We start from the raw sequence: 12,161 nt of genomic DNA, 5'->3' as shown, positions 1-12,161 counted from the left end.
CGCATATCCCAAAACCCTTTTATATATTTTTATATTCTTTCTCCTCATTTCAATACACTTTACACATTTTCCAACACTAACAACAGCCATAAGGGCTGTTTTTATCATTTTCCTTTTAATTACTGCCAATTGTCACGTACCGACTCATTAGGGATGCGAGTTCTACACCAAGCACCTTGCAAGCGCATTAGTTTGTGAGCGGCAAGGCAGGCAGGGTAGATCCCTATCGCATCTCCTAGGTTGGTCCTCGGGCATAATGCACGGGGGTACGCAGTACCACTCGTGGAGCCAGCTTCTCGGGAGGATGACAAGCGCCCAGTCCGTGACAAGTGGTATCAGAGCCAGCCTAGGGGCACTGTGATGGGGACGGTACGTGGGACTTACACCAAGCACCTTCATTGTGGCGTCCGCACCAAGGGTGGTGTCCGCGCGGGGCGGGTTTCCAGTGAGTAGGGGAACGGACAAGCATGGGGGCAGGCAGGGTAATGTCCCCCTGACGGGGGCGTCAGGGACTGGCGGTGGTAGCATGTCACGTACCGACTCATTAGGGATGCGAGTTCTACACCAAGCACCTTGCAAGCGCATTAGTTTGTGAGCGGCAAGGCAGGCAGGGTAGATTCCTATCGCATCTCCTGGGTTGGTCCTCGGGCATAATGCACGGGGTACGCAGTACCACTCGTGGAGCCGGCTTCTCGGGAGGATGACAAGCGTCCAGTCCGTGACACAATGGGTCATATAATGGGTTTCTATGCTTGTCTATGCAGAGGCTCTCAGAAATGAGCTGTTTCGCAGTGTGATGCTTGGGAAATCCAACATATCTAATGCAAACAAAGTCCGCGATGAAGATCTTGATGCGCATATGTTGAATATTGATTGGCCTGAGGATTCTGGCAAAAGAGCTAAGATAATCAGAACAAGGGCACAATCAATGACTGGAAATGTGGAAGAAGTGTGCAACAGTTTTATCACGGGTATGTTTGTCCAGCATTACTTCTCCTTGATTGTAACCATATTGGTTTTGAGCCTATTGAATGAAATGTTTTTGCTTATGTCAAAAAATGTCAAACTTGAACTTGGGATGTCCCAAAATATGGTCATCTTGGAAAAGTCAAAGCATAATTTTTTACAAATTTCTAAAATTATCCCTTATGAATGGTTATGAATATATTTAATAGCGAGAAATGAGAATAAAGGAACAATTTGGGAAATTGTTCGGAGTTTTCAAAAATAGTTTTATAATATTTCAATTGTATTTTTTTTTTCAGTGCATTTTTTTAACATTTTAATCATTTTTTTTAAAGTTTTTAGATCCACTTAATCTAAATACACATTTTATCTAAATACACAATTTATACAAAAATATTTTAAAAATTCATTGAATATAACAAAATACAAAAATATATCAGAAAAGTAAAAATAAATAAATAAATAACTAATTACATTGTTAAAAAAATGCACTAAAAAAAAAATACAATGAGAACTCAGAAAACTATTTTTAAAAACTTCAAACCAAACAGAAGACCTTTTTCTTTTTTTTTTTTTTGAATTTGAATGCATAAATTGACTGTCAATACCCTTTTAGAGTGTGTCATTTGGCATCATTTTGTGCTTCCATTTCGGATCCGTTAAAGGGGATTCCACTCTTTTCTTTTCTTTTCTTTTTTCTTTTCTTTTCTTTTCTTTTTTTTTTCTTTTTTCTTAAATATTTCTAGAGATTGGAAAGCGATTGTGCTGGTTAATCTATGTCTTTATTTTGGTAGATGATGTCTTATATCCTCTTCTTAATAAAATATTTTTCCGTTGCTGATCCAATATATATATATATATATGTTCATTTAAAATGTTGGGATTGGGACTAGCACTGGGGGACAGAGGGTGTGTGTAAACGTTCGAAAAATATCAAATTGAACTAAGGGTTGCAAAAAATATGGTAACTGAATCCACAAACCATCAATTTTGTGTTCGAACTTGGAACACAAATATGGTCCTACTCTTAATGATAAGTATTTGAGACCTTAGTCCTTGCCATTCATCACTATTTCATGTGCATATACTTAGATGGGCCACGATATGTAACTTAGATTCGAAATTCTGTAATACAAAAACAGCATATTGTTTCTAGTGCCCTTCCTTTGGATAGTTTTAGTGGTTTGTTTTGTTTTCTTTTTTTTTTTTTTATTTTTTTTTTTTATTTTGTTCTTCCCTAATGAGTAAAGGCCATGTTTGATTCCACAAGATTAATAGTGAGATATTAATAATCCAATTAAATTAGTGTGGTATTCACAATCCCACCCCTATCCCATTACTAATAATCCTACAAATTTGTTAGATTAATTATCCATTGGATTGATAATCCTAAAACAAAATGTCAAAACAAACATAGGATAATTAAGCCCGCGAATTAATAATCTCAATCCCATGCTCTAATCCTTCCAATTAAACATGCCAAGAGTACTGTTTATTACCTACCCAAAAAAAGAGTACTGCTTATTGATGTCAATTGGTGTGTGGAATGTGGTTTGCACAAGAGTGTTAGTCTTAGAGTTTTGACTATCGCAATGACTTTTGTATACATCTCTTCTTCTTTTTTTCTCTTTTTCTTTTTTGTTGCCAAGATCAGTTTAGACTTTAACAAGTTTAAAATTGGCATTGCTTGAATATAACATGGAATTTCTTCATTGATGAGAATTTAAGAAGCATGGACACGACACCAACACAGTGACACGCAAATTTTCAGAAAATGAAAGACAAGACGCGTGGGAGACAAGAGAAATGATTATTATATATCATAAATATAAATATTTAAGTCAAAGATAATAGTTTTTAAAATAAATCAGGAGAATATCACTTTGCTTGTTTTTGATTTTCCAAAAACACTTTTCAAAAAATTCTATTTTCTTATTTCTTGTGTTTTTTTTTGTTTTTACTGAGTTTTTTTAATATTTTAAGCAATTTTTCTAATTTTTAGACACACCTAACATAAATACACATAAAAAGAATAATTTTTGTGAAAAAAATCTTTTAAAAATTCACTAAGTACCAAAAATATATATATAAAAAAAAACGAGAATACAGTATATTTTTTATATTTTTATGTATTTATTAATTTTGAAAAATATTTTTTCACAAATGTTTTACTTTTTAGATACATCTAAATAAGGTACATCTAAAAAAGAAAAAAGAATGCTTAAAATTTTAAAAATTTTCACTAAAAACAAAAAAATACGAAAAACAAAAAATTCAATTTTTAAAAATCTTAATCCAAAAAACTCAAACTAAACACACATTTTTTTATTATTATTATTTTTTTATCATTGGATCTCAATTTATTTTATTTAAATTTCTGATGTGTTTATTTTGTATTTAAGTGGTAGGATGTGTCCGACAAATATTATGTTATGTCGGATACATTACCTTCTTAAAACTATTTGTCCCTCTTAGATGAGAATTATTAGACAAGAGGCATTGGGATTTCAAGATGTTTGTTCTCTTCTATGATGGGCTTCCACTTAAGCTATGCTATGTAGGACACTTGTCCTATTGATGATTTGCACGTGAATTATGGTCATCTCTCTCATGCATCCTTTTGTGTTTGAACCATTATGGGCACTTCCAAAATAATCTATCTTCAATTATTTTGATTATGTGCATAGAATAAGTTTATTGTGCTTCTTAAGAAACCAACTTTTGAAGTTATCAATTATATATTTATGTTAATATTATGATTAGCATGCATTTATGAACATTGTAGAGGAGGAGAAATTAAGTGTTGATCTAACCCCCAAGGTCACCTCAATTAGATGACATGACTAATAATGATTAAAAGGGCATGGGCCAAAGCCCAAGGAAAGTGGATCAATAAGAAGGCCGAACAAGGTCCGATCCATTGCATTCGAATGGACCATCCACGGTGGAAGTATTCGAGGCAACCTTCTGAGGTAGGACTGGTCTTCCAGTATTTGAGGTAACCCATTCTGGCGCCGCCTTTAAAGTAAAAGTACTTGAGGCCTACTCCCTAAGGGAAGACTATCCGATCTGAGGTAACTGTAGCCTTAGGAACTACCATCCAAGGCAAACTTCTCGAGGTAATAGCAGCTTTTGACAAAGGCCTCGTTCCTATGCAAAACAAATTGGTGCTTGGAGCTGATAGCAAAATTGAAGCATCAGTAGCTTGGTGCTTATAGCGGGCTCCAAAATTTACTAGTTGGAGCTAATAATAGGCCCCAGAGGTACCAGTATACCGCTGCAAGTCAGACTTATAACCCCCACGAAGCTGGATGCAAGGTAGCTTGAAAGTAAGGGACTCCCTTCCCATTTTCCCAGGCTAAGGACCTACCTCGGTCACACTGGCAGGACCAAGGAAGCCCCCTTAGGCTTGGTACAACGCACAACATGGTTGAGAGTAGGACTAGCTGTGGCCTCTGCCTTGGGAAGTTAGGGAATTTGTGATTAGGTGGCTGAGAGTAGGAGAGTCGCTAAGGTGGATACAAGTACGACTGATAACAGGCTACAACTCCTGAGAAGGTATGTTTTGGGAAACTATACTGAGTAAGGAAATGGCACGCAAAGTACCATCGGGGAAGGTTGGTGGGTCGTTTTAGACACCAAATATAAACACTAATCTATACCAAATTCCTTAGAATAGTGGTCAGTCCAGGTATCGATCCACAAGGACAATTCTAAAATTAAACTAATTTAATTATTAAATTCCTAAATTAATTTTGATAAAAAGATTGAGAGATTCATAAACTAGTAATAACTAAAATAAACTAAGAGATTAAACTAGCAATTATAAATAAAATTGGAATTATTGATTTTTGGGAAAAACCTAGGGTAATGAGTCCACCACTAGTTACATAAATAAGGCTTCAATTTGAGATTCAATTATGTTATGGTTCGAACTAAATAATAGTTTGCAACTAGAAGCTCAAAGCATTTATCAAGAAAATTAACACGTTCAATGTATAGACAAGAACCATTTCAAGTAGTATGAGTCGTTTGCTTTAAACTAGAGTTGCAACATGACTCGTCTCTCGTAGTATAGTTTGTCTCATATCTTGAACATGAAAGAGTAGAAAACTGTTGTATGGAAAGCATTCAACAATCACAGAAAGTAGAATATTCGAAGAAATAATGGAAAATTATATTAGAAAACTTCTTGAGAACCATACAGTTGTTCAAACTATTACATAAAAGAAAACCAAAAAGAAAACCTATTTACATGGCTAGGGTTTCATCAAAACCCTAGAAAATAAAGCCTAGCCACTCATGGAGGAGTGAGAAGAATTAGAGGGAGAAGAAGCCACCATGGGAGACATTCTTCAAGCTTCAAGTTTCAAGTCATTTTCCTCTAAACCCTAGCCTCTCTCTCCCTTTTCTCTGAAATATTTTTGAACCCGTTTTCAGCCTCTTTTTCTTCTTTTTATTCCCAACAGAAAAGCCATAAATTTTCATGCATGCAACCCTAGGTGGGTTGCTTAAGTGCACATGTGGCTCGCTCAAGAGATGGTGGGCTGCTCGAGCAGTGGAGCTTGGCCGCACATGCGGTGAGGTGGTAGGTCAGGATTTTTCACTCCTCGCACGAAGAATCTGTTTTCGCGCCATTTTTGCTTGAATTTGCGTGTTGCCTGCCAAATCTGCACAAGTGTACAAAACACATCATCTCTACCGAATAAACAACATTGAAAGACTAAAAATGTAACTTAAGTGGCCTCAGTATGGTTCCTTTCGGCCTACATCAAAGGTTACCAAAACAGCACCTTCCAAGGGTCATACCAAAAACGACACCTTCCTAGACTTGTACCAAAAATGGCATATACCGAGGAACACATGTCCACCAAGGTCTAGCGGTCAGGATAGGAAATATTCCGTGTGATCCTCAAGGACATGTGTCATCACTCTATTTGGCCACTTGGTATATTCAGTACCAAGGAAAAACCTATAAACAAACCCATTTCTCGAGGTTTGAAGAGAGAACTTTTAGGGATTTTGGGAGATGTTGCCCCATTTTTACTGTCACATTCCTCTCCTAACGGCTTGCTCTACTATCACCTAGCTACTCACTCTCCAGCCCTCAAATTGTTGACCAATTAGTATAGTTTTGTCTCTCTTAATGATACTATTATCATTGTTCATTTTGGACCCCCTACAAACAATTCATTTCTAAAAGGGATTTTTTGTCAAAATTCCCTCTTAGGAGCCTTGTCTTGTGATAAGGACAAGAGGTTATTTAGTTTGTAAAGTTCTCCAAAAAGTCGAGTGTCCTAGGACAATTTAATTTTAAGACGCTTTTGCCCATCTCATCATCTTCAAAGCACACAACCCATTCTAACAAGATGTTAAGCTCTTCGATGTCCAGTACATAAATATCTCCATTATTTTGATCCAGGTGTCCGACATGAATAGTAAACTAAGAATCATCATCATCTTTTGATCTAGGTCTTCCACTTGAATAGTGAAACAAAGAACTTAATGTTTCCAAGTCAAAAGTTATGGTTACCACAATACGAGACAGTAAAATTTTGTTAAAATAATCACAGTAAAATCTTAGAGAAAATTCTATGAGGTGTGTATCATATGCCCTAATTATGATTTTTGTGGTCTTTGGTTATAGCTTATTGTGGGGCTTAGTGATGCCTTCGTTATGACTGATTGTCGTTGATTATGATTTAGTTATGAAAATTTTACTTTGATTTGTTCTGATAATAAGTGGCTTATATTTTGTTTGTTGATGCTTTGTTTAAAAGTGACTATGAAATTTTACTCTGGTTTGCTATGGTAAGATGTAATCTGTCTTTTATTTGTTGACTCTATTTTAAATTGGTAGTAAAATTTTACCCTGCTAATATCATCATTTTATTGTTATAACAAATTTTTTATTTAATATTTTTACTTGTGGTGGTAACAATTATAGTGACAATGGTGTTTAGTGATGATGATGATATTTCACTATTTAAATGCTAAACTTTTACTATTGATGTTAGTTTCGATCGTAAAGATTTTACTCATTTTATTTTATTTTATAACCAATATGGATCTTATTTGATAAATCTCGACAAAAGGATTCTGAAAATATTAATTTTATTAAAAACCGACATTTATGTCAAAAGTTATTTTAAAATTTGAAATATAAGATTAGTTACTAAGGATATTTTGATAATAGTTGTGTGTTGGACTTTTCAAGGTAAAATTTCTATGTTTATCCTTATTGCATAAAAGTTTTGTTACGAGAGAGCTTTGACCAAATTCTCCTTTACAAAACCAGTGCACGTGTGTGTGCATAATGCACATGTAATTGTGCCCGTATGCCTAGATTTTAGTAATTTTCGTTCAAATAAGACACTAGTGCCCTTTTTTTGTGATTATATTGGCTTAAGACAGGTTCTTTAACAATAACTACAATTACTGTTCAAAGTTCACAAGTAAACAAAGGGAAACCTAGTGCATGAGATTGAGCAAGTCTATTTCTAGAGAGGCTGTTATGGGTCAAGATACACTCATAATTGCAGTTTTGGTGCTTAAAATCATTTACTCTGTTAAAATATTCAATCTGGTTTGATAATTAATTGTGGATAATTATTAATGGACTTCTAATTAACATATTCATCTAGGATTTGTTTTTTTGTTCTGAAGTACTTTCTTTTTAATGATATTGGAATGTCTTGCATATCCTTGTCCCTTTTTTTCTTTTTCTTTTTTATATTTGGCTTTGTGAATATGTTATTTTCAACGCAGTGAACTTGATTATATCAGTAATACCAACTATCTAGAAATTTTAATTACCTTGTACTTCATCCTCTGTTGCTAAGGGTTCATTTGGAAATGGTGATTACTTATTTTACAATATGAACATAGTAACTTTGTGGGCCTGCATGGTAATGTTCGTCTTGTGGGAAGGTGTGTGTACCAGAGGTTTACGTTGCATGCCAAGCCGCCCAATATAGCAAGCAGTCAGGATGGGTTCCTGTTTCCTTTTCTGCTTGTTTTTATATAATTGTAATATAGCTGTTAGGTAGTGTTTGGTTCATAGGAAAGGTGAATTGGAATGAAATGGCCATTCCTTAGCCTCGTTATGGAATGGCCATGTTCTTACAATGATGAATGATTATTTCATTTGCAATGCGTTTTTCATAAATTTTTTTAGCCAAAAATGGACATTTTGATGGAATGATCATTTCATTCCAGCTCATTCCAATAAATCATAGCATTAATGCATTACCCGAGCAAAAAGAGAATTTCTTTAATAGTTTCTTTGATTAATAGTTTGAATGTCAATCTTGTTGCTCAGGCATAACAGATGTAGCTGATGCTTACATAGCAGCCATAAAAGGTGCTACTGTTGACTCATAAGTTCTCCCACAGAAATCAATTGAGGAAAAAGCCAATGCATTCTCCAAGACTCTTTGTTCTGATCAGACCACAGCCGTGGGGAAAATTCAGGACGGGCTCCGATACTTATCTTATGTAGTTCTTTCGACCTCGATGCCTGCTGCTTGAATTTTTTGCGTTCTTTGCTGGCTTGCAGTCGTCCATCCCATCCAAAAAGATACATATCCTTCATTGTCTCTCGCTGTTTCTATTTTTAAATAGCTGCATTCAGAAGTGGGCTTGACTCATGTTCTTGGATCAAATTCTATGTCACACCCATGAAGTCGCGTTCTTCTAGGGGAAAAGAAACTAATATTCTTTCTATGGGGGGGGGGAATGGATTTGGTATTGAATTTGAGAGAATGAGGTGTCATGCCAATCGATTATGATTTCCATTTTGCCTCCTCCTGTATATAAAAGAGAGTCAACCCCGTGGGTCTAAGGTACACAATTTATGTTCTGAACAATGAATTTAGCACTATTGATTATCTTTGAGAGATATACTGACTTGATCGTCGGAGTGCCCCCGGGTGGACGAACCACCACCGGAATCTTCTTTTCTGTGACAGGTCAGCCAGGCGTTATCTATTCTGCCAGTTCTCTCCAGCTGAATATTGAGTTGGGCAGTGTGATCGGAAAATCACTCACACAATTTGGCACCGTCTGTGGGAAAGAAAGAAGAATAGATGGCCAGTGACGGACAGAAGGAAAAGATTGGGGACGACACTCCTGCTGGGAGTGGAAGACCTATCGACCTTGACATCGAATGAGACAACTGTAACACAGAAACTCGTGACCAGAATCACAGCAAGAAAGACGTCGGCCAGGATGCCGACGTACCAAAGAAGCCAGATCCGAAGTGGGTACTACAATGAGGATAACCTCCAGGTATGGAAGGATAGATGCCTACAGAGGGATGAACAGGTAAAAGAGATGGCGAACAAATTGGCAGACCTGTAATCAGTCGTCAATTTTATGATGCAAAACAATGTCATGTAGCCACCGTTCCCGCTGCAGGGCACGCCGATCCCAGCGGCCAATACACAGAAGGGAGGGCAGAAACCAATCCCAGAAATCCCCCAACATGCAAGGAGCGAAAGACACTCTCACCGGCCTTCAAGGGAGGTCGGACGAGGAGAGTTGAGGAGAGAAGAATCACGGAGGACGCATTGCGCAAAGGAGGCAGACTCCAAAGAACATCGGCATGTTCAGGGGCAGGCACTCTGCTTTGACACAACTCACGGAGAAAAATCGAAAAGGACCCACCATGAAGTTGAGAGTAGTATGCCGAAAAGACTGAAGTCAGGAGATAGCCGAGCTCCTGGACGGAGCAAAGAGGACTTGAGAGATTACCTCAAGAGGAAGCAGCAGAATGCCGATGCCCAGGTAACTTCCCCTGAAAAATCGAGAACACCATTCTCGGTGGAGCTAGACAAATTTGAGGCTCCTAAGAGATTCAGTATGCCAAGGTTCCAAATTTACGATGGTAAGTCAGACCCCAACTTCTACGTTGGATTATACTTGAACTCGATGGTATTATATAGTGGGAACGAGCCGTTGCTCTGCAAAGTGTTCCCTTCATCTTTTGGGGAGATTGCATCAGATTGGTTCCACAAATTACCGAAGGGAAGCGTGAAGACTTGGGAATGCCTGGCCGAGATGTTTGTGGCTAGGTTCGTGACAAACAAGCTGCAGCCATTAAGGATGGATGCATTAATGGCTCTGAAGATCAGTATGGAAAAAGGCCTTAGGTACTATGAGGTGTTCAACCGAATACCAGAGTGTAATCAAGAGGTGGCGGTCGTATCTTTCAAGAACGGCCTAAAAGACAACTGCCCACTACAAAAATCTTTGGCAAAGACATTGCCAAAAAGCATGGAAGAGCTCATGACGAGGATCGAGAAGTATGCCAGAGCCGAAGAAGATACATCGGAGACCAAGGAGGCAAAGCAAAAAAAGGGAAACAGATCGCCGAAGCGAGGCTGAGGTAACAACGGATCTAGCAAGCAGGAGATAGAACTGAAGGCAACACAGGCAGTGACAACTGTGTTCCGAATCCCAATTCACAAAGTCCTGGATCAAATTCGGAATCAGCCCCATTTCAAAACACCGACAAAAGCACTAGGAGAATTCATGGGAAGAAACCTTGGTAGGCATCGTGCTTACCACGATGAAAACGGCCATATAACTCAGGACTGCAGAGCCCTGAAAACACACTTAGAAGACCTGGTGAGGCAAGGCCATCTGAGAGACCTTGTCGATGAGGTCAGAACAAGGAAAGAACAGGCAAGATTGCCTCAGGCGACAGCAGCTCCACCTCCCCCAGCACAGCAACCACAAGCAGGAGGACCTCGGGTAATTAATGTGATTCACTCGAAGGTCAACGAAAACGAGATTCGGGGGGAGACCCAGAAGGTAAAACATTTGCAGCATGTCTACCAAGTCGGGGAGAGGAGACATCGGGTAGAGGAGTGCCAAGGACCAGTAATGTCCTTTTCTGAAGCCGACCTTGAGATGGTGCAGCATCCTCATAATGATGCCTTGGTAGTATCCCTCTAGGTCGGGGAATGCCAAGTAAAGTGCATCCTGATTGACCAGGGCAGCTCTTGTGACATAATGTACGTCCGATGTTACAAGGAGCTCGGTCTTCACCCAGACGACATGGAGCAATCCAATAGCCCAATGGTCGGGTTCAATGGAAAGCCGACACGGCCACTGGGAACAACCAGCTTGGAGGTGCAGGCAGGCACCAGGAAAATTACAACAAACTTCACCGTAATTGACATACCCTCCCCTTACAACATCATTTTGGGAAGGACATGGTTACATGCAATGAGGGCTGTTCCCTCAACTTTGCATCAACTATTGCGGTTCCCAACTGAGTATGCGATTGAGGAGGTCAGAGGAGATCAGCTGCAGGCAAAGAATTGCTCCATGGCAATAATGAAATCCACCTGCAGCATTCAAAAACTAGAGAAGGCAGAAATTAAAGACGAGAACATGGAGGTCCTAGAGGATGTTAGCAAAGAGCTGGCCGAAAAGAGTGAAGAAACACTGAAGAAAATCCTCGTCCAAGAGGGGGATGAGGAACGCTTCTTTCTTCTCGGCTCGAGCCTAGCCGAAGAAGAAGAAAGAGAGATAGAAGCTTTCCTGAGAGCAAATATTGAGGTGTTCCCATGGATGCCTTACGAAATGCCTGGCATTGACCCCGAGGTCACTTGCCATAAGCTGAACGCTGACAGATCGGCCAAACCGGTAGTCCAACGAGCAAGAAGACCGACGTTGATACACGTCGAAGCAGTGGAGGAGGAAGTAGACAGACTTCTTAAGGCCAAGGCCATTCGAGAAGTAGATTACCCGACATGGCTATCAAACACAGTGGTGGTGAAGAAAAAGAACGGTAAATGGAGGGTCTGCGTAGACTTTACTAACCTGAACAAAGCCTGTCCCAAAGACAGTTTCCCTCTACCCAAGATTGACCAGCTGGTAGATGCCACTTCGGGGCATGGAAGGATGAGCTTCCTGGATGCATACAGGGGGTACCATCAGCTAGCCATGTACCCCCCAGATGAAGAGAAGACTGCGTTTCTCACTCCCAAAAGGCTGTACTGCTACAGAGTGATGCCTTTCGGGTTGAAAAACGCATGAGCGACTTACCAAAGGCTAGTAACCAAGATGTTCAAACACCTGATTGGCAGAACAGTGGAAGTTTACATTGATGACATGGTCGTGAAGACCAAAGAACCTGAAGGTCATCTGGACGACCTGAAAGTAGTCTTTGACATCCTTAAAAC

Source organism: Camellia sinensis, chromosome 3 (assembly GCF_055761805.1).
Source record: "Camellia sinensis isolate YWXY chromosome 3, ASM5576180v1, whole genome shotgun sequence".
Taxonomy (NCBI): Eukaryota; Viridiplantae; Streptophyta; class Magnoliopsida; order Ericales; family Theaceae; genus Camellia; species Camellia sinensis.
This window is presented reverse-complemented; position numbering follows the sequence as displayed.